The 20,906-nt window shown below is 43.7% G+C and overlaps 1 protein-coding gene across 3 annotated transcripts in view; it reads right to left on the bottom strand.

The window, feature by feature from the left end:
* The window catches only part of PPM1A (protein phosphatase, Mg2+/Mn2+ dependent 1A), a 40,784-nt gene extending 21,315 nt beyond the window's left edge, over positions 1-19,469 (bottom strand). The window contains exon 1 of one of the 3 annotated variants that reach the window (XM_059723371.1): positions 19,306-19,469. The gene's annotated coding sequence lies outside the window, so the exon portion shown is untranslated. Of the gene's footprint in view, positions 1-15,933; positions 16,043-19,305 lie in introns of those variants that run through there. The other 2 variants (XM_059723373.1, XM_059723372.1) reach the window with 2 other exon arrangements.
* Between the last annotated feature and the right edge of the window lie 1,437 nt (positions 19,470-20,906).

Genomic DNA, 20,906 nt, shown 5'->3' with positions numbered 1-20,906 from the left:
GGAATAAATTTCTCCCAGTAACCTTGCGGATTTTCTCTCACCTTCTGCCCATTTGAAAGCAAAACATGTACAGTCAAGGGCACACCACACAAGATTATTTACATTTGATCTAACTGCGGCAGCACATTAAAATATATGCATAGTTGACTGAATATGCAGTATTCTGTTGATAAGCATTCAGTGGGACAGTCAATATTAAAAGTGCAATGCTGTTGTTATTAACAGAATAACAAGTTAAAGTAAACTGTCAATTTGTAAATTAAATAGATTTTTATAGTAACTAATTATGGTTCGCAAAGTGTAGCATACATATACTGTCATCTGTGTGTTAATGGCATATCCAAAACATACATTAGGAAAGAATCACATTACTACTGCTGTGGAAAGCATGTCTTCTTTACTCAAATCAACTAAAAACCACTATTGGAATGGGAATGGCCCAAGCTCCAGTGATTTACACAGCAGTAGAATAACTCAAGGATAGAATTACTTCAGCGAAGATGTGAGATTATTTATTGCACTATAATGATCTTTGAATATTTTGAAATAAAAACACAATAAGTGGAACTGAATTGAATAATTATTGCAAAGCTTTTAATTCCTGACCTGTAACTGCTTAATTGATTCTTATTTTGCCTTTTCAAGTTCTGTAAAATCTCTCTCCTTCCCATTTTGAAAAATTCAGACAAAAAGGGGAAAACTAGAAGATAAAAACACAGTAAAAATGCCTATATAAAAATGCTGTCAAATGCAAAGTATACAAACCAAACTTTTCTTCTAGTCATGATCAGGTAGGTGTGCCTTTTAAGTCACTGTCTCTTAAAAGGAATTTATATACATCTAATAAAAGGGGATACTAACTATACCTTTAAGGTAGTTTGACCAACAACAGTCTAATGGTGCTCAATGGAAAACAATTTAAGTTTGTTTGTTTGTGGGGGGTTAAGTATCTACCCCTCCACTCATCCCTCCTCTTTCATTTAGGGGCAGGCTGAAGCTTTTACTGCTTTGTCCAAATTAAGATTTCACATGGATAATGTTAACAAATGTTACCTCACACATTTAAAGATCTAGTCTAGCAGTGAATATATAATTAGACTGGAGGATAACTACAATGTGGCTGTGGAACTTGCATCTAAGAAATTTACTTAAGTAGAGGCCACAGCGTACAGTACCGTCATTTTGAAGGATTCATCATAAGGCACATGTGGGTTGCAACATATTTTTGTGAAAGAAAATGCCAACATCCAGTTTGGTTTTTTGGGGTAAGCGAACCAATTCTTTCCCTTCAGATACAATCAGGCCTTTAAAAATAATTTATTTGAAGGTAAAAAAACTCCCACTTGGAAGCAAAGGTGTTGAGCTTGCTGTTCCTAAAGAATTTCAGCTTTCATTAAACAAAACTAGAAATGTAAGTTAATAGAAATAGCCTTAAAAATCAGGGGCAGGCAGTTAGTTCAGGGGGAGGGCTGCTTACCCAGTTTTGGCAAGCTTTCAAGAGCCCCATGGATAGCCCCGCCCCTTGACAGGTGGCCCGCTCCCTGGTCACCATGTTGGGACCAATGTCCCATGGCCACTGCCAGCAGGGCCCAGAGCAGGGCACAAGCTGGCAGGGGTCTGTGGAGCAGAGCTGGGCTGCACCTGCAGGGAGTAGGGAGCTGGCCGAGACCCTGTACTCCTGTTGCCCTGCTCTGGGCCGCACCAGCGCTGGCCCCAGGACATCGGTGTGGGCCCCATGCTCCTGTGCCCACTCACTCTCAGTGCCCCGCCCCTCCCTTGAGCCCTGTGGTACAGGCGGGGGGGCAACGTGCAGCCCCCACTCCACACTCACCGGCAGGGAACAAGCTAGTGCTGAGTTCCCCAGGGGGGAAAGCAGGATGGGGCATCAGCCACAGGGCAGGGGAGGGGCCACTTTTCCCCACGCTCAGCACCAGCTTGTAAGCCACCACTGCTGCCAGGCTGGATCCCATGCCAGCTCCAGGCTCGCACATCGGGGCTGCGCCATGGCGGCAGCAGCTACTCGGCACGGAGGAAAGCAGCCCCCACACTTGCTGTGCTGGGCAGTGTTTGCTGCTGCTACCTGCCCGGAGCTTGCACGCTGGGCAGCACAGAGCTGGCATTGGCAGCCTCACCGCAGCCACCAGCAGTGCAAGCTCCAGGCAGGCAGCAACAGCAAATATTGTAAATACTGCACAGCACGGCAAGTGGGGGGGCCGCTTTCCTCTGCGCCAAGCAACTGCTGCTGCCAGGCACAGCCCTGATGGGCGAGACCAGAGCCAGCACAGGGCCCAGGCTGGCAGTGGGGGCAGGTTACAAGCTGGTGCTGAATGCAAGGAAAAGTGGCTCCTCCCCTGTCCCGTGGCCAGCGCCCCAAGCTGCAGCCCGCGTGGGGCTGACTGTGCCTGCCCAGGACATCCCCGCATGGGCAGCGAGCTGCTGCAGCAGGGAGTGCCAGCCACAGGACAGGGGAGGGGCCTTCTTTTCCTGAGCTCAGCACCAGCTCGTTCCCCGGCCACAGTCCTCCCTTGTCCTCCCCCTCCTTGCTTTGTCATCTTTGACAGGAACCAAGGACAGATAAATATTAATTTTCTAAACTATTTTAGGGGCCCCCATGTGCTGTATTTTGCCCACCCGTGCTTAAAATACTACTGCTTTTCTGAGTCTGCAGACAAAGCTACACTGCATCTACCGTTATTTGTAGCTCCCCCACAGAACAAAAAAAATTTGCTGATTCTGCTCAAGTATGACTACTACTATTGATAACCCTGAGAAAACAGTAAAGCAATTAAACCATAGCAGTTTACCCCATCAGATTAATGTAATCTTATGAGCAGCAACATACAAATGCACCAGAGCCATTTACCAAGGACAAGGACAAACAGAAGAACAATGATTTAAAAAAGAACAAGCTTGAGGGGTCAACACAGATGGATACTTTTTCTTCCAATTTTGACCCCAGGATAGGAGGGCTGAAATGGGGCAGAACTTCTCACTACATTATGATCCAGACTTTGCTGCTCATTCCACATGTATAACATCCCCCCAGTACCAATTTTTAGCTAGCAAGTCCTCAGTATATGTCACTTCATAGAGTAAAGTGAGGGCTTCTCTAGCTACAGAAGTTGCATTGAGTTTAAACAGGTAGCTGTCATAGTTACAGGCTGCAAATAGATTAGACCTGTGATATAATAGCATGACAGCCTAAGCTAGAGCATGATACTTTCACGCAGAGACAGCAGAGTAAAAGACACTGTGCACGCACAGTTTATAAAAACAAAGATATTTTATGAAGCAGAGGTTCTTCAACACCTTTACAAAGAAACACAGAAAGGTTTCCTTCTGCCAGCATTCAAAGGAACAGACTATTCTGATCTCTTTCAGACTAGATTTAAAGCACAGCTCAATTCAGCAAAGTTCAAGGGGAAGAAGATTCCCTCCAATTCAGTCATCTCAGCAGAATGGACTCGCCCCCCATGTCTGACATTGTGCTTATAAAGCCATTTGCACAATTATTTCCCCCATTTGATCAGCACTGTTGCCTACACTGACAGCAGTAGCTTCCTAGCCAAAGTGAAACTTTCACCTCTCCCCTTACTTGCATAGGATTGATAGGGTCCAAAGCTGTTAGTAAAGATTAAAGCATCCTTCTTATTATAGCTGGAGTTAGGTAAAAAATAATGTATTTCCTGGCACTTCTCCTGGCTAACTCATGACCTACTTTTGCCCTATAGCAGGCAGATCTTGAGCAGTAAGGCAGGCAAGCACAGCTCCGAGACAAATGTAAAAGTAAAACATGCAGGGAAAGGGCTCTGGTTACAAAACACTTTCTAGGACTTGCTTGACAAAAAAACATAAAGAAACTTCAACTATGAACTGATGACATAGGCATAAACTTTGTAGCATGTGAAAACAAGCTCTGGTTTAACTAAAATACAGACTCCTGTTTCAACACTTCTACCTAGCACCTTATTCAAACAAGGAAGGAGCTTTCTGCAGAAGTGAAACCTTGTCTTCAAGTCATCTTTCTTCAAGAGAACTGAGGTGTTTTAGCCAAATATAACATTACTGGGAACAATTCTGAGGAAGTCGTAACATGCATGATACATTATTCTCTTCTAAAGGATGCAACTATCATGCTCATCCTTGAGGTCCCTTCCAACCCTTAATTTCTATGATTCTACAATACACAAGCCAGGACTTCAGAAATGCTGAGCTTCTATATACTTTCATGGAACATCAATGGAAGGACAATATCCTGCGATTTCCAAAAAGTGCGAAACATTTTGGTTGTAGTCTACAGGCAATACAAACCACACAATGTCTTGAAAAAGTGGCACCAAAAAAACCCCAACCAGTAGCAAGCACCTGGACAAGGGCCGAAGCACCAAGATTCAACATTAGCAACAAAACCAAAATAGAGTGGAACAAGCCATGGAGGCAGGCTGTGAGAAGCTGGAATCCTAAAAATAGAAAGCAATGGGCATGAAAACAGACTGATACAGCAAAAGAGGGTTACTCAACTGGACCAGGGATCCTTTGGTGGCATTTGCTAGCCAAAGCATGACCAAAAACAGAGGAGCAAACAGAAGAGCAGCAAGCAGAGAGCAAGCTTGCCCGAGAGCTGCTTCTCAAGGAAATCTGCAGATGATAAACCTGGGAAGGACTGTGATCACGCTGGAGGACAGGAGTGCAATTCTGAAGGATCCTGACAGAACTGCAGCAAGTGAGATCGTGCCCTCTATTGGAGGGTGCACACAGGAGCAGCCATATGGTCTCTACCTGAACTGCAGTATGTGTCCATCAGCTGAGGCAGAGCACAAATCCTACAAAGTAGTCAGTGGGGGAGGGGGAGAAATCAAGCCATGTTTCATCCACTGTTTTATGGCCTTTAGAAGCAAACAGGTCATAGGTTTTCATTTCTGTGCTGGCTTAAGTGAGATGATCAGGCTGCATGTAAGCAGGCAAACAAACAAAAAAATCTCTTTCATTAAGCACATGCGATAACGCCCCCCCAAAAGGAAAAGAATGTGGAGCCAAAAGGTTTTGTGGCACGTGGAAGGTGGCTGACAGGAGAAGTAAAACAAAACCAAACTATGAAGAAAATACAGGGAGAGGAAAAGAGAAAGAAGTCTAGCAGCAGAGATCACATGAAGCAGGGTTAAGTGTGGGTTAAGCAGTGCTGAAAAAAGAACAGGGAAAAACAAGCATAACAAAAAGCAGGAGAAACAGCATGGGGGAGAGATCCCTTAAGTTCACAATTCACTGCACTCACCCTGAACGAGTTAGTTTGCTAGCTGTGTTAGGCTGGAGTCAGGCAGAAGATAGGGCACCTTTAAAGACTATCTGCATAAGAAAGGACATGTAAGCTAAATGAATGCCTGCCTAATCTATCCAATTCCTATACACAGATAAGCAACTGTTACCTTCCCTTCCACCTGTCCCCAATTCAGTAAGTTTTACTCTTCCACAAATAATTAACACTTGCAAGCTATTACTTTCCCAGCATGGTGGGGAGAGGCCAAGTTTATAATCAAGCCTTCCCTAGTAATGAACTTGAGACTGCTATTCCTTTAAATGCACCAAGGTTTTCTGAATACTCACTGGCGTGTCCTAGAGACAAATTTCATTTTGTTCAACTGGCTTTTTGGGAGATTTCAGGCTACTGAACAAGGATTATCTCCTTGCTTGGTCAAAGTGAGCTCACCCCAACTTGGCTTGCATCAGGGCAATTAGGTGCAAGACACAGTGATAGTACCTCTCTACTCAGCACTGGTTAAGCTTCATCTAACCAGTAGTGGGGTAGTGTTTGCAGTTCTTGGTGCCACATTTTTAAAAGGATATAAGAGAAGTTAGAGAGGACTCAGAAGCGGGCCCCTAACAAAGCTGATAAAGGGCTTGGAAAGCAAGTCATATGAGGAGAGGCAGAAAGAGCTGGACATGTTCAGCTTCCTGAAAAGGTGCTTAAAGAAGGGACATGCTAGCAGTCTTCAAATACTTGAAGTGCTACTATAAATGAAGAGGGAAAGCACCTTTTCTCTGTTGCTACAAAGAGAAGGACACAGACTCTTGAAGTTGCAGCAAAATAAGTTTAGACTGGTTATCCAGAAAAAACTTCTTCATTGTCAGAATAGCGAGGCAGTGGAACAGGCTGCCTAGAGGAGTTATGGACTCCATCGCTGGAGGTATTCAGGAAGAAGTTAGCCGACTACTGGTGAAGGATGATCTAGGCATGCCCATCTTCTATCGTGAGTACTTCCCATGCTTCTGGCCTTTGCCGATTTCACTGGCCCCCTTTCTGCTACATATGTCAAGATGTTTTTAAGCCTCCCCCAGGAGGTACTGGATGTTGGCTACAGCCAAGGCTAGGAACTTTCACTGGGCTGTGCCAGTGTTCCTGCTGGGACTAAAACCCAAAGGTTCCTGGCTAGAGGGTCTTGCCTCTTCTCTCAGGGTCAGACCAATTGCCATATTTGCGATCAGGAAAGATTTTTACCCTATAGTCAGTTGGTACAGACTGTGGGGGTTTTGCCTTCCCCTCTAGCACAGGGGCATGGGCCTTCTACCTCAGAACTCGACTATGTATTTTTTAACATTTTATAGGAACAGGACATCGGCTGCCATGGTTCCCCTGCTTCAACTCTGGCAAGTTAGGGTATTAAGTATGCATTGAGTCAGAGGTTTGTGAAGAGTTTGGATCAGAGGTTGGAAATGTTGTTGGGCGGAGCATCAAAAACACCCACAAACTCAACCTGTAAGATGTTGGCACACCAGGGGCAGATCAATGCAGCCCAGACACTTTCATACTCTCTGTTCCGAGGCACACATAGCAAGCAAAATGCCTTTGCATGCCACACACTGGCACGTGCCAGGGGTTGCCTACCCTTCCTCAGACAGAGGGTTGGACTAGATGACCTCTAGAAGTCCCTTCTAGGCCTATTTCTATATAATTCTCTTTTCAACATATTTTTAATTGTACAAAGGATCATTTTAGCCTTTGAAGTTTAGGAACTCTCTTCTAGGATTTAGACAAAAGGGACATTTCTTAGTAAAAATATAAAGAATATAAAACTTTTTTCTATTAAAAAAAAAAACCAAAAAAACCCAAACTTTTGAGACTTGTGACCAACTTGCTTTGGGAGACCCCAAGGGTATGGACACACTGTCCTTTTAACTGTTTAACAAGGAAAGAGGGAGCTGTTGTTAAAGAGTACAAAGCAGCTGTTATGATCTAACTGTTCACCTGCAAGATCCTGTATCAACACGGGAGAGCTACAGTGCCCTGGCTGAGACTGAAGCTAGCGAGAACTGCAGCTCCTTTGCTACACCTGTATAGCTACAGAACCATAGGCTAGAAATAGATGCTGCTGAATGAAGCAGATCAGCTGCACCGTGTGTCATGGCACAACTGATGCACTTCACTGAGCAAACACATGTCTCCTTGTCCTGCCCTTGATGGTTCAGGACAAAGGACAACGTGATCTCCCTGCTTAGCCAGACCTGCCTTCCCCCTGACTGCAGACAAAGGGGGGGGGAGGAGGAGGAAGAGGCAGTGGCCAGATCTTCTTCAGTGGAAGAAGCAGGGCTCTTACCCACTTCAGTCAGACTCGCTCCCACAATCACAGGAAACAAGTCTAGCTGAGCAGGGAGCCCTAGCCTCCCTGCTTGTAGACAAGCACCCCAAGAGTCCCTGGGGTACCTCTCTGTAAATAGGGAAAGCAGGAAAGTGTTCGGAGGGCTTGAGACCCTCAAGCCCCAAAAGCACTTGCCCAGAATGGCTGGAGAGTAGAGTATCGAGCAGCTCAGACTGCTCCTACTCCCCCACCACAGAGCTGCAGAGTCTATTACTATATCTTTTTGTCGTGACACTGGTTTTCTTTTCATGTGGCACAACAAGGGTAGCTACATTTATCTGCTCACAATTTGTGCCACCGTAAGCTTTATAGTGATACAAACAGGATATCCGACAATGTCTATTTCCACCCATACAGACAAAACTGTTGCACTGTAACAGTTTAAAAGGGTATCTATGTCAACAATGCAATCATTGTATTTGTCCATATCCTTAGAGATGTTCCTATGTTAATATCAAGGGAGACAATTTTCTGTATATCAACCTTTAGCAAATGTATTTAAAATTTGCTAATTCATTCTAAAAAAAAAAAAAAAAAGAAAGAAATAGCTCATTCCCTTTATTTCACAAGGACCCTCCCCCTTATTGGATCATTAAAGCTTTAACAAGAAAAGCAACAGTTCAGTTAATTTTGGAAGCATTTACTGATTTGTATTACTTTAGGCTGCCAGAGTTCCAATTGTGGACCAGGTGCCCATGATGACAGACTATACAAACAGAACAAGACAGCTTCTGCCCCAAAGAGCTTACAATGTAGGCATAAAACCAGAGACAGAGTATAAAGGGAATAATGACAGTATGCTATGTAGTGGTCTTCAAGCACCAATGTCCTACTGTCTTTGGTAAGATTAGGAAACAGAAAGGACTGAAAGAACATAAAAACACAGCTTTGCAGATGACTGTAGAGGGCTCTTCCCAAGATGAAGGTGCAAATATGTTGCACAAGCCTGGGTTACTTGCATTTTTAAACAAATATTTTCTTCCTGATTTGTGTACTATACTCTTTCAGCTGTCTCCCACAGTTTACCATACTGTTTGATTCAGCACTCTGAGCAGATTTATCATGATTTATGGCCTTTTAAATATGCTATTAAAAGCTGAATAAAATACACACCCTTCAGGCCCCAACCAGGATCAAACTCTGTGGTGCCACATACTGCAGCAGAAGTCAGAGCATGACCCAGAGCACACAACCTAAAGTAAACAGGACAGACAACACCTGGGAGAAAGTAGATTTCATGCCATTTGACAAGGAATACAATGAGATGCAACAAGATGAAGACCAGAAATACACTGCAAACTTCTGCAATCTAATTACATCTAACAGTGGGGATGTAAAGTGGTATGAAGTTCCCAGCATGCCTCCGTAGTTATGTCAGCAGAACTGCACTTTTGCCAGTAAGACTTATTTTGCTAGAGGGAGGTGAAGAGACAAAATAAGTTACACCTGAAAGAGTGCAGTTCTGCCCGTATGAAATGGTGTCCATACTAGGGAAACTTTACTAGTCTACCAGAGCAGTGCAAGTTATTCAGGAAACTTCCCTTTGCATAGGCCTAGCTTCAGTGATGGGCTCAGGGGTGCGCAGAAGTCTCCAATACAGCCCAAGATTTTATCTCCTAATCCAGTACCTTAATCAAGATCTGATTCTGTTTTCTGTTTACACTTTTCTCCAGTCCCAATCCTAGCTTTCTGAACACTCACCACACAAAGCAAGGAGTCAAAACATTATGAAAAACACATCTTGAATGCCCTTGTTGAAAATAGCAAACACCAGTTTCTCAGCCACTTAAAATATTCCTGCAAGTCTCCTGGTTTCTCTTCAGAGAACAAGATCCCCAATCCTACAAAGGGAAGCAGGTCTCAAAAATCTCCACTGATTTGTTCCCTGGCCATATTTAGAGCCATCTCTGCTTACTTGGCTGCAAAATATAGGTTTTATCTATGTTTTGCTCTATAGGAAAATGAGTGGGATTCTTTTATGGCTCATGTACCACAGTTGTTAATTAAGACCAAATTCATTTTTTTTTTTAATTAGTACATGAGCCAGGAAAATACAAACTGAAATTTGTGAACTTCAAAAAAAATTGAAATAAATTAAGTAAAAACAGGGACATGTTACTTTAATGGATCTACCCTTTGGAGTACAACTATTTCTGTATCATAATTTTCCTACTTCCTTTAAGTCATCTTACTATTGTTGATTTCTTTTTCTCATCATTTGAACCAAAAAAGTTACCCTGATATTTGGAATAACATGGATGGCTTGATCCACTGACAACCTTCAAGCGGGAGATAGTTGGTAATTAAGAATAGCAGGACCAATAATATAGCCTCCCCTTCTAGAATCTAACCTTAAGCCAATCAAACTGTTTTCAGTCTGTAGTTAACTGGATAAGATGTCATGTTGGACCCTGTTATAATATGGCAACATTCAAAGCAGCTACAACATGGTTTGGCCTAAGGGTGCATCGATAAAGATTTTCTTAGCCAATACCAATAGCCAATTATTAACCAACCATATCGACCAATGCCGATCTGATAACCAATATTTAGTAATAATGCTAGGCATTTTAAATTACTGACATAAACCTTTTTTTGGCACACTCCAGCAGTCTCATGAATCAGCGTCCTGGTGCTTAAAATTGGCGGCAGGGGTGCTTGAGCTATAGCTTGTCAAATGAGCTTTATTTGAAGAGCTGCCACCAGTACTTTTAAGCTAGGGGACACTTAAGCTGAGCCAAGCAAGCTGAAGGCAGATGTAGGCTGCCTGCTATGGGCTCAGAGCTCTCTGCCCCATTGCCTTTACCCCTGGAGCTTCATGTCAGCCATGTGCCCCCTGCTCACCTGACAGCAGGGGATACAACTTGCTATCCCCCACTGCTGCTGGGCAGGCAGGGGGTATGCAGCTGGCGGGGGGTTTCTAAAGGAAAGGCAGGAGAGCAGAGAGCCCTGAGCCCAGAGTAAGCAGCCCACATCTGTCCCCCAAACAGATCTGGAGGTCACGTGCCCCCCCCATGCCTCCCCGGGGTGGTACATGCAGTGGTGGGGAGCCACTCACCCCCCCCACTTGCCCCCCCAATGACCAACACGTGGCTTCATCCTACTTCCCACCCTGGCTGAGCAGCACACCCAGCCCCACTCCTTCCCTCACCATGGGGGCCTCAATCTGCCCACCTCCACACCGCTTCCCCTCCATAGATTTACCTGCAGGGAGCTGCTTTCCACGCTGCCCAGCTGTATTCCTGGCCAAGCTGCACACATGCTTATGACGTCCCCCGCATCTCACTCCCAGCAGCCCCAAGCAAGACCCCTTGCAGGCTAGAATGCTGCCCACCTGCAAGGGAAAACCTGCCATTTCCCGAGGGAACCCAGGCATCGGGGGCCCTGGCCCCATGGGGGAAAGGGAACCCAGGCATCCAGGGCCCTGGCCAGAAGGCATAATTATTGGTAAACATTAGCTGTTACAATGGCTAAAAAAAGCCAATAGCCAATAATGTAATTTCCCTTTTATCAGTGCAAATCCAATAGGCAACTGATATATCGGTGCACCTCTAGTTTGGTCTTCTATCATGGTTGTCAACAAGCAGGTTCTGCAGTCTTGCAACACAGCAGCTTTTTGTACTTTAGCAAACCTTGTTTTGAGATAAGCAGCTAACTGTACTGTATAAACAATACTTTCCCCAAAATTTCCTGCCCCTCAATGTTTAAAGAGAAAATATATAAGATTAAGGCTAACAGCAACCCAGGTACCCAGTCAAGCCCTTCACTTTTGGATTGAACATTTACATCCATTATCTTCCTGGTATTAAAGCACCAAAGTTTAATGAAGCACATTAATCAGAAAGTAAAAACAGTCTCAGAATACTAGCTCTATAAGGCAGAACAACTGGAGCTCTAAAACAATAAAATTCAGCAGATTATGATTTTAACGAGTTCTGTAATGTTAATTTTGCTAAATGTAATTTTACCAAGCTCTATAATGTTATCCACTCTACCATGTGTCAGTCACTGGGCCCATTCATCTATTTCTCAGAGCTCAGTGGCTGTGTGTAAGTACCCTCCTGAGCTGCTCTGAAACTCAGGTATTCTTTCCTCACATATATCATTCCAAAACCCTGCTTCTTCCTTGAAAACCTAAAAACAAAACAAATCACACAACTCAATCAACTATTCCTCATTTACCTTATGAATGAGCTGCTCCTTTACATAAAAGGAAGAGAGATAATGTCCAAGGAAAGAAACTGTATAAAATGGAACTGAAACCTTATGTAGATGGTGGACAGAAAAATATAGTGTGCTTAAAATCAAATGGAAGTGCAGCCAAAGTGTGCCTACTAGAACAGAAACTTTGTAGAAGTTACACCCGCTTCCTTCATCTCTCTTCTAAATCAAAAGTATGAACTTAAGTTTGTTTGCAAAGGAAGCTAGCATATGCAAAAAAATGTGGTACCGCACAGTGATCCCACATGTTACATAACTCGTGTTATACTTGAGCAAGTAAACACTGCAGCAACAGCTGGTGCGCAACTAGTTGGAAGACAGTTTGTCAAGTTTCAGTTATAAAATGTTCTCTTTCCGGAGGAGCAAGAAAAGCAGCAAAAAATGTTTATTGAACAGAAAGTTTCAAGATGAGACGGCATTTTAAAGTTAGACATGGGGTAAAATTCTCTCAGTTTGAAGTACAACTCAGTCATTTGAAACCTCACCTCTGGATTATAAAAAGACACTTAAAAGGCACAAAATGTTACAGTGGTTCTCAATAGTCTCAATGGTTGACTAAATATAGATTCCTAGTGGATTAAGCAATTTAGTGCAGTCTTACCTATTTAAATAAGATGTTTTAACAGACTAGGATAATGAATAAAGGAGCTATTTTTTGTATCAGTAGGACTAAACTTGTAGTTCAGTTAACTTCTATATAAGTAAGTTAATTCATTACACACACACACAGAGCGGCAATGGAGTTCAGGGGGCCAACAGACTATTACACCTACTTGGAACTGGAGGAACACCAGAACCCGAGAAGGATAACATACAAGAGTGTTTAAATCTGGCACATCATGTATTGCAAGAAGGTGGGAAGAGGTGATACAGCTGAACACAACAAAATGTAATTTTGATTTTTTTGTTTGTTTGTTTGTTTGTTTAAGAACCAAGGAAATACTTTAAAATAAATGTTATCGTAATATTCTTTTAGCAAAGTGCATCAGCTGGGAGCAGATTCTGGCATTTCCATTGTAAATATATATGATGCGGCTTTTAATAACATGACCACTTCCCCTTCTCCTCACCCCATGTCATTCAGTGGGCAAAAGATGTTTAATGAGAAAGCTGTTCTGTATTGTTTTCATAAAATAGAGCTTTAAGCTCCTTGTGTCTTGACAAGCAGAATCTACTGTTCCCAACCCTACCAGGTGCCAGATCTCCTTCAGAAAGTTATGCATGTTTTTATCCCCTTCCACCTTGAGAAAAGAATGAAAAGGGATGAAGCTCCAAAGCAGCTACACTGTACACCTCCTCTATCCACAGAGTCACAAATACTGACTTGCTCAGACTGGGAAAGGAGGGTTTGGAATCATTCCCTAACATGGTGATCCTCCTGCATACTGAGTCTAGGTCCTAGCTCTGGAATAAGGAGCCTCTATGAAACCAAGTACAAGGGCTTTCTGGGCTTCAATGAAGTGGGAAAGGAACACTTTGGCTTGTACATATTGTTAACTATCACTTTCTGAATTTGAACAGAAGTGATGCTGTCTCCTAGAGACCACTGGAACTGAGGCACTGAATGTAAATTATGTGAGAAATGGCCCCCACTATTTTCAGTAGGATGTTGGCAATGGCCTAAAGACAGTAATTCAATCATTATCATTCAATTATTGCACTGATAATCATTCAGTTAGTTGAGTTTATGGGCAGAACAAAGTTCATTGTGATCACTGTTTCATTCCCTCCTTAACAACTGGACCCACACTCACTTAAGTATATTTTCTGCTCTCTCATGGCTTCTTTCTGCTTCAGCAACATGCTTCTCTTGATTAATTTTATATAAAAAATGTTTAGTTATTCCATACTGTGGATTAATTCATTTAGCCTAAAGGTAGTGCTGAATATTTTAAATGACATTTTCACCTGAATGTGTCTCCATCTGTTTTCTACCCAGTCCTAGGTATGGATGCCTGAAATGGATTCATCCAGAAGCTAGTAATGAGATAAAACCAGGGAAGAGTGGGATTAAGGGACCACCCCATAGAAAAAAATTACTTAACTGAAATATTTTTGAGCTTTTTCTAAATACTCAGGCTTATAAACACACCCACACATAAGCAGTAGCTACTATCCTAAAAAAGCCTAGAGATATATACTGAAATGCTGATTTTTTAATCTACAATGTGTGGATCAAAGGACACTGTACTGGTACTGAAAAAGTCATTAGCAAGATCTTGGGAAAGCTTCACTGGCCTCCTTCAATGAATCTGAAAATAAACAATTTCAGCTTTTTGTCTTTTTAAAGCTATCCAATCTTTTTGCTTCTTAATTATGTCTAATGATGCCTTTGAAGTTTTTTTTTTTAATTTTTTAAAAATATTATAAATGCAAGGCTCGTCTACTCTAGAAAACATCACACGAAGCAGGAGTGAAGGTTTAGCAACTGAGAAATGAAGAGTTTTTTATTTATTGTTTTAACTGTTTTTGAGGGAAGTCACTAGTTAATAAAAATAAAGATTCTTGACCACCATCTCTTTAAAGCACAAAAAGCAACATATATTCTGAAACCCCTCACATTAAACCATTCTTCTAGTAATAGTAAGAAACTCGCCACTCCTGACATTTTGCTAGTAAAAATATCTAGTGAAAAATAAATAAAACCTTTTAGCCCTTTTCTAATTCATGAGGAAATCAACTCATAACCCACCCTTTTAAAAGACCATACAGCTTCTCTTTAAATATTTACCTTCACATCTTTGAAGTTCAACTTGGTTAAAAAAAATGTAATGCTAGTATTTTGTTTACCCCATATGTCTATCCTTAAGAACTGCATCATATACAGAATGGTGCTGTCTACTCTAAGTGCTGCATCTTGCTCTAGCAGGGAAGAGACTTAAAACATTCATGGCCAAACTTCTGCTCAAAATGGTAAGGATGACAAGGCTCAGGAACAGTGTGGAATTATGAACTTTTCTGTCCATATTCAGTGTGCTTAACTTACTAACAAAGCACCATATTTACCTGAATCCAAGACTACTTCAAATTTAAGATAACCCTCCAACAATTAGATTTTTATACATGGAAAATTATACATTTTTCACAATCTTCCATGTATATGATTTTATTTTTGGAAGGTCATCTTACATTCATCCCCACAGAGCAGCAACAGGAGGCAAGGGACTAGATGCCTGTCCCTTGCACCCCTCCCCCTGCCACTTGTAGCCCCCCCAGGTATCTGCCCTCTGCCCCCATCCCCCTGCCACATGCACTTCCTGTGCCTGCCCTCCAGTGCTGCCTACCATCTCTTCTGCACCACTCTCTGCCACTCCCCTTTCAGGCAGCAACTGTGGCCCTGGGGGCAGGCAGCAGCAGCAGGCCTAGTCTAACCCAGCCACAGCAAGTCTGGGTTGGTGCTGGGCCAGGGCTGAAGATAAGCAGCTGAGGGGGGAGGACTGCACCATCGTCTCTGTGCCAACCCCACCGCCAGCAATATATAACAAGTCTCCCCATGGGCCCCACCACTGCACAGTCTCCCCTGATCTCACCATCCCCTGCAACATGAGCTACCCCAGCCCAAGGCAGGTGGCAGCTCATCTCCAGCTTCAGTCCCAAACCTGAAGCGAGCCAAAGCCAAAAGTGAGCTCCTGCCTGCCCAAAGCCAGTACAGGCAACCCCTGCTTAGTGCTCCAAACTGTTCCCAAAAAAACAAGCGTTAAGTGGAACAGCATTGAGCAAAACCTGCTGCCAGCTGTACAATGCCCGCAAGCATTATAACGAAACTCGGTGAGTGCTGAGTGGAATCAGGTGTCAATGTAAAACCAGCACTATAGCGAAACAGCTCTAAGTAAAACAGTGTTAAGCGGGGGGGGGGGTCCTGTACACTTGAATCTAAGACTAGGCTTTTTTCCTCTCGTGTTGACTAAGGAGAAAAACCCTTGTCTTGGATTCAAGTAAATACAGTAGTACTATTCTATTACTGTACAGCCAAGCCAGCTAGGGACTACTTGTTCTTTTGCTACACAAGTTACCACATTTTAAAGGCCTTATATGCAAATGAACAGTCATGAAACATGTGCCAGAAAGAACATGGACTGACCTTCAGATTCTAGCACGAGTTTGCAAGATCAGCAGTTAGAAAAAGTCATTTTTCATTTCTGAGCAATAAGTCGTTGAGACCGAAACATGGAAGGCCAGGTCATCATCTCCTAGGCCATAATAAAATGAAATACTTCAGCATGTAAATAGTCCTATAAGGGTCAGCAGGACTTTCAAAATTAAGCATGTACTTAAATGCTCTTTTGAACTGAAACTGTGGTTATCAGAACTTAATCATACTTTACACTGGAATGGCCAGATTTTGTTTTATACAAAGATTCATAGATTTCATAGACAGTAGGAGTGGAAGGAGCCTCAGATCATACAGTCCAGCCCCCTGCCCCAACGGCAAGAAGTCAGCTAGGGAAAGAACTTGTAGCCTGTTGAACAAAGCCACATTTTTAAAATAAAATCTGTTATCTAGACCACAAAACTGCTAATTACAACGGGGGGGGGGAGGGGATGGAAGAAATCAACTTTTACTTTTCACTCCATTTGCACGTTAGACATTTTTCCATAACACTGAACACGTATTAATCTCAGCTTTACTGTGATATTAAGATTTTGTTTAATTTCACTTTCAGCTATTCTTTCATTAATAAGAACACAAACATTACATCACTGTACATGCAGGATATTATTTAACTCATATTTAAATGATTAAAACTATTTCATCTTGTTTCCACCTTTGAAGGAAATGTTTCCGTCTGATATTTGGTCAAATTTGTCCCCAAGTTTATTTTAAAACCCTGTTTTGACAAAATCCTCTCCTACTAAAATAATTAGAGAACACTTATGTTGTTTTTAACCTATATATTTCAACAACTTCTTAAAATAGTCATTGCACCCCCCAAAAAATCCAAAAAAGGAAAAACATCCCCCTTTTTTTTTTTTTTTAAACACCTGAGAAAAGACTAATGCCCATCACTGAATTCTGATACACCAACATACTATGAAAACAAAATATGAATAAGCTAATGAAACAGATGCTACAAGTGACTGCTAAAACTGGGGCATACATACATAGTCATTTTAACAAGAAATTTTAAAATATTTCTTTAGATTATGGATTACTGGTACACAAAGTCTTCCAACTAGACACTATGGCTCTCTATTAATATGCAAGTCAAAGATCCTCAGTTAGTAGGACACATACCATTTTCTATCCCTCTTTATTTTGGTTCCCCTCTCATGCATTCTTACTAGTTTAACAATTTCAAAACTTTACACCCCTCCCTTCTAAATCAAATGTTTATGTAATTCCCTCTTATTTATAGAACAATGTTACCTTGAGACACAAGAGACACAAAAAGACAAGACCTCCCCAATGGGACATACATTGTCTGGATATGAAATACAACAACCCTCGTTGGATTGCATTTTAGGTACTTTCATCCTATCGCAAATATTTTCAGAGCTTCGACAGGCTTTCAAGCAGTATACTCCATGTAAAGTCATTACCCATTACCCTCTCCTATCTTTATGGAGATGGGAATTTTTTTATTTTTTTTTTTTGAAGGGTCATGGCAAATTTGACAGATGCAAGATTTTTTGGCACCAAGATTAATATAACTGAAAGATATTAAAGGAAAAAATGTCACTAGGGACTCAGAATTGTTAAAAATAAAAGCTGTTAAGAACAAGGATAAGACCAGTATTTGAAATCATTTTAATTAAAAAAAATAGATACGATTTCAGGTGGACTCTCTCTTTAAAGCCCTGACATGATGATTCACTGATCAGAGGATTAGCAACTGCTTGTGGCTCAATTCATACAAGAAAAGGCTATGCAAGTTCCCCTATGCTGTTTTGCCTAGCCACTGCCATCTTTGTTATTCAAGTCACTGGTCTTCATAGAACAGCAACTCATGCCAAAATGAGTATTTTTATGATGTGGATCAGTCACCAAAAGAATCTAGGACAGAAATAAAGTGTACTTGTGGTTTTCACCAATCAAAACCTGAAACCAGATTTTCACAACCAACATAAACCATCAAATTGACCAATAAGCTTCATTTTATCAAATGGACATTTTACACAGCTGTTCTATAGTCTGTTGAAAAAGCAGTTCAAGATTTTAGAAAATACTTAACTCTGACTTGCTTTATGACATACCTTACCCACCCCAGCTTGCTTATTAAATAGAAACATAATTTGTTTTTACTGAACTTCTTCCTTCTTAAACAATTTTCCTGAGCCAATCATGAGAGAGACAGAAAGAGATGCTCAAATGCTCAATTTTGACATTTGAAGTTCTGCAAATTATTCAAATCACTGCTATCCTGCTTAAATGCAGTTTGTTTAGATCCTCATTAGGAAGCAGATGCTCAATCCGAGTTGTACTAAAATGGCCTAGTGTAATAAGATCTCCCTTTTATTGACAGCTGCATACTTAAACATACAAGTTGCATAAGTTTTCAAAATGAATTGTGCCAGAATTAAATCTTTCAAATATTTTAGGGACGGTTAATAAGACAGCTGATGTCAGCGAGAATGCAACTCAATTTAACAGCGTTTAAGCTATCTTTTAGATAAGCAACCAGCTTGATCTGACAAGGGGGGGGAAGCAAAAAACCTGATAACAACAACAACAACCCCCCCCACTTTGCAGAACGCTATTTGCATCCAGCGATGGAGCCAATCCTGCTTGTTCAGACGCGTTCGCTTCGACCAGCTCTCCCCATTCCCCCGACAGAGGGAGGAGGATGGAGCGAGAGTTGCAATGAAACGTCTCCGACTTACCGACAGAGATTCCCACGTAAATATATATATATTTATATTTTTTTGTTAAAAAGCCAACTGAAGAAAAAAAAAAAAAAAACAACTAAAAAAAGAAGGCAGAGGGAAATAAATCTCCGCATCCTGCCCATCCACAACTAAAACTCGACCCCGCGAACCAGAGCGAGGCCTTGCAGCGAGTCAGCGCGGCGCGTACTTATGTAAGGCTCGGCGTGCCCGCACCGCGCGCGGCGGCTCTCTGCCCCTCGCGGGGGTCGCTGCCGCCGCCGCACAAGAAAGTTGCCCCTCGTTAGGGGACCAGACGCCTCTTCTCATAAATGACTCGGCCTTGGCGCGGGGGCAGAAGCCACCCGTGGGCGCGAGCGAGGCCTGCTCCGCCGCACACCACGGGGCAAGTGCGATGCGGAGGCCGAGCCGGGGGGGGAGGGGGGGACCATTTTCCTGGCCCAACTTCCCCCATGCCCGGGGAGGAAAGTGGGGGGCTGCCCACCCCACCTCACCTCACCCCACCGCCCCGGGGGACCAAGCGGCGCCTGGCGCAGGCCGAGTGTCCCGGAATCCCTCACGACGTGCCCCCCCCCCCCCCGCCCCGGGGGCGCTAGGCCGCGGCCTCGCGCCCCCCTCACGCACTCACCCCGCGGCGGCGGCGGTCGGGCCCGGCCTCAGCTCATTCGCGGGCGGCGGAGCGCGGCTGTGTGCCCCGGGGGCCCTCCGCGCTCATGGCTCCCCGCTCCGCGCAGCGCCACCGACCCCCGCGCCGCCTCCGCCGCCCTCCGCGCCAGCGCACGCGCCCCCGGCCCGGCCCGGCCCGGCCCTGCCCGGCGCCACTGCGCATGCGCGCGCCGCCCCTCCCCCGCCCTCTCCGGGGGTAAAGCCCCGGCGGGCGCTGGGCGCAGCGCGCGACGGGACCCGGATGTTGGAGAAGGCCGCGGAGCTATTACATCACCCTGGCGCCTCACTGCGCCTGCGCGGTTCGCTCCGCCCCGCCGGGTCGCGGGGGCGCATGCGCGCGCGGCTCGGAGCCTGGAGGGAGTGGGGGAGGGGTGGTGGCTGCTTCAGGCCCTGTGAGTGTAGGCACTCGTGCTAAGTGCACCCTCATTTTAATCCTTGCATCAGGCAAAATAGTAGAAGTGTTTAAAATGCACTAGGCGATGCGGACTCGTAGTAGAGATGATCTCTTTTATTAGACTCACTAGATTTTTGCAAAAAAACAAAAAAAAATCTATTGACTTCTCTGAAATCTGATGAAATAGGAACGTTCTTGGCTACCCGGGAGAACTTTTACAGTCTTTTCTCCGATGCCTGATGAAGGGTGTTTGTGCCCGAAAGCTTGCCCTTCAAGATTTTTTATTTTTTTTCCAAAAATCTGGTGGGTCTAATACCTGAGATCATCTCTACTACAAGTCCTGGTTGCCTTTTCCTCTAGACCAGGGGCGGGCAATTAAGGGCCACTTGCTGAGTTTTGGCAAGCCATCGAGGGCTGCATGGCATGCAGCCAGGGGCAGATTAATATTAATTTTCTAAATTTTTTAGGGGCCCCACGGGCCAGAGAGAATGGCTTAGTGAGCCGCATCCAGCCCCCGGGCCGCATTTTGCCCACCCCTCCTCTAGACCGATACGGCTACAACCTGGTTACCTGACAAAATGCACTGCTCACTTGGTCTAATAAAAGAGATCACATCTACCCAAAAAGCCTTGCCTGCCTACGTATGTCCTTTGAGCGACACGGCGACCACCAGAAAACCCGGCAAAATATAGGATCGTTTTTGAGGCAGCAAATTGATGCAGCAACACCTGAGTCACTCAGGAGTCTTAACAGACTTCCGGGCTGGCCTTGAAATAAAGAAATGCTTCAATTTGGATAAGCCAGTTCTCACTTGCTGGCCGCTTATATGAGCAATGTAAAATAAATAAGACTTATTTACAGTGGTGGCCTTAGGGTTGTTGGGCAAGAGAGTCATTTGGGGCCCCTTAGAGGTACTCCGTTAGATATGAACCCGCCACAGCTGTATTGTGGATGTTTTTAATATTCGGGGGGGGGGGGGATTAGATAAACAGTCGAGTGTTAAAATGCAAATAGAGCCACTTCCTTGCAAAAACGTAACCCCCCCAAAAATTGTTGCAAAATTTTGAGGCCCCCTAAAGTGTGGGGCCCTGGGCGGTTGCCTGGTTTACCCTCCCCTAAGGCTGCTCCTGCGTATTTGCATACTTTATTTGCATCAGTGTTCAGGGTTA

The sequence above is a fragment of the Alligator mississippiensis genome, chromosome 2 (genome assembly GCF_030867095.1).
Source record: "Alligator mississippiensis isolate rAllMis1 chromosome 2, rAllMis1, whole genome shotgun sequence".
NCBI lineage: Eukaryota > Metazoa > Chordata > Crocodylia > Alligatoridae > Alligator > Alligator mississippiensis.
The sequence above is the reverse complement of the archived record's forward strand: the minus strand, read 5'-3'. Positions and strand labels throughout refer to the sequence as shown.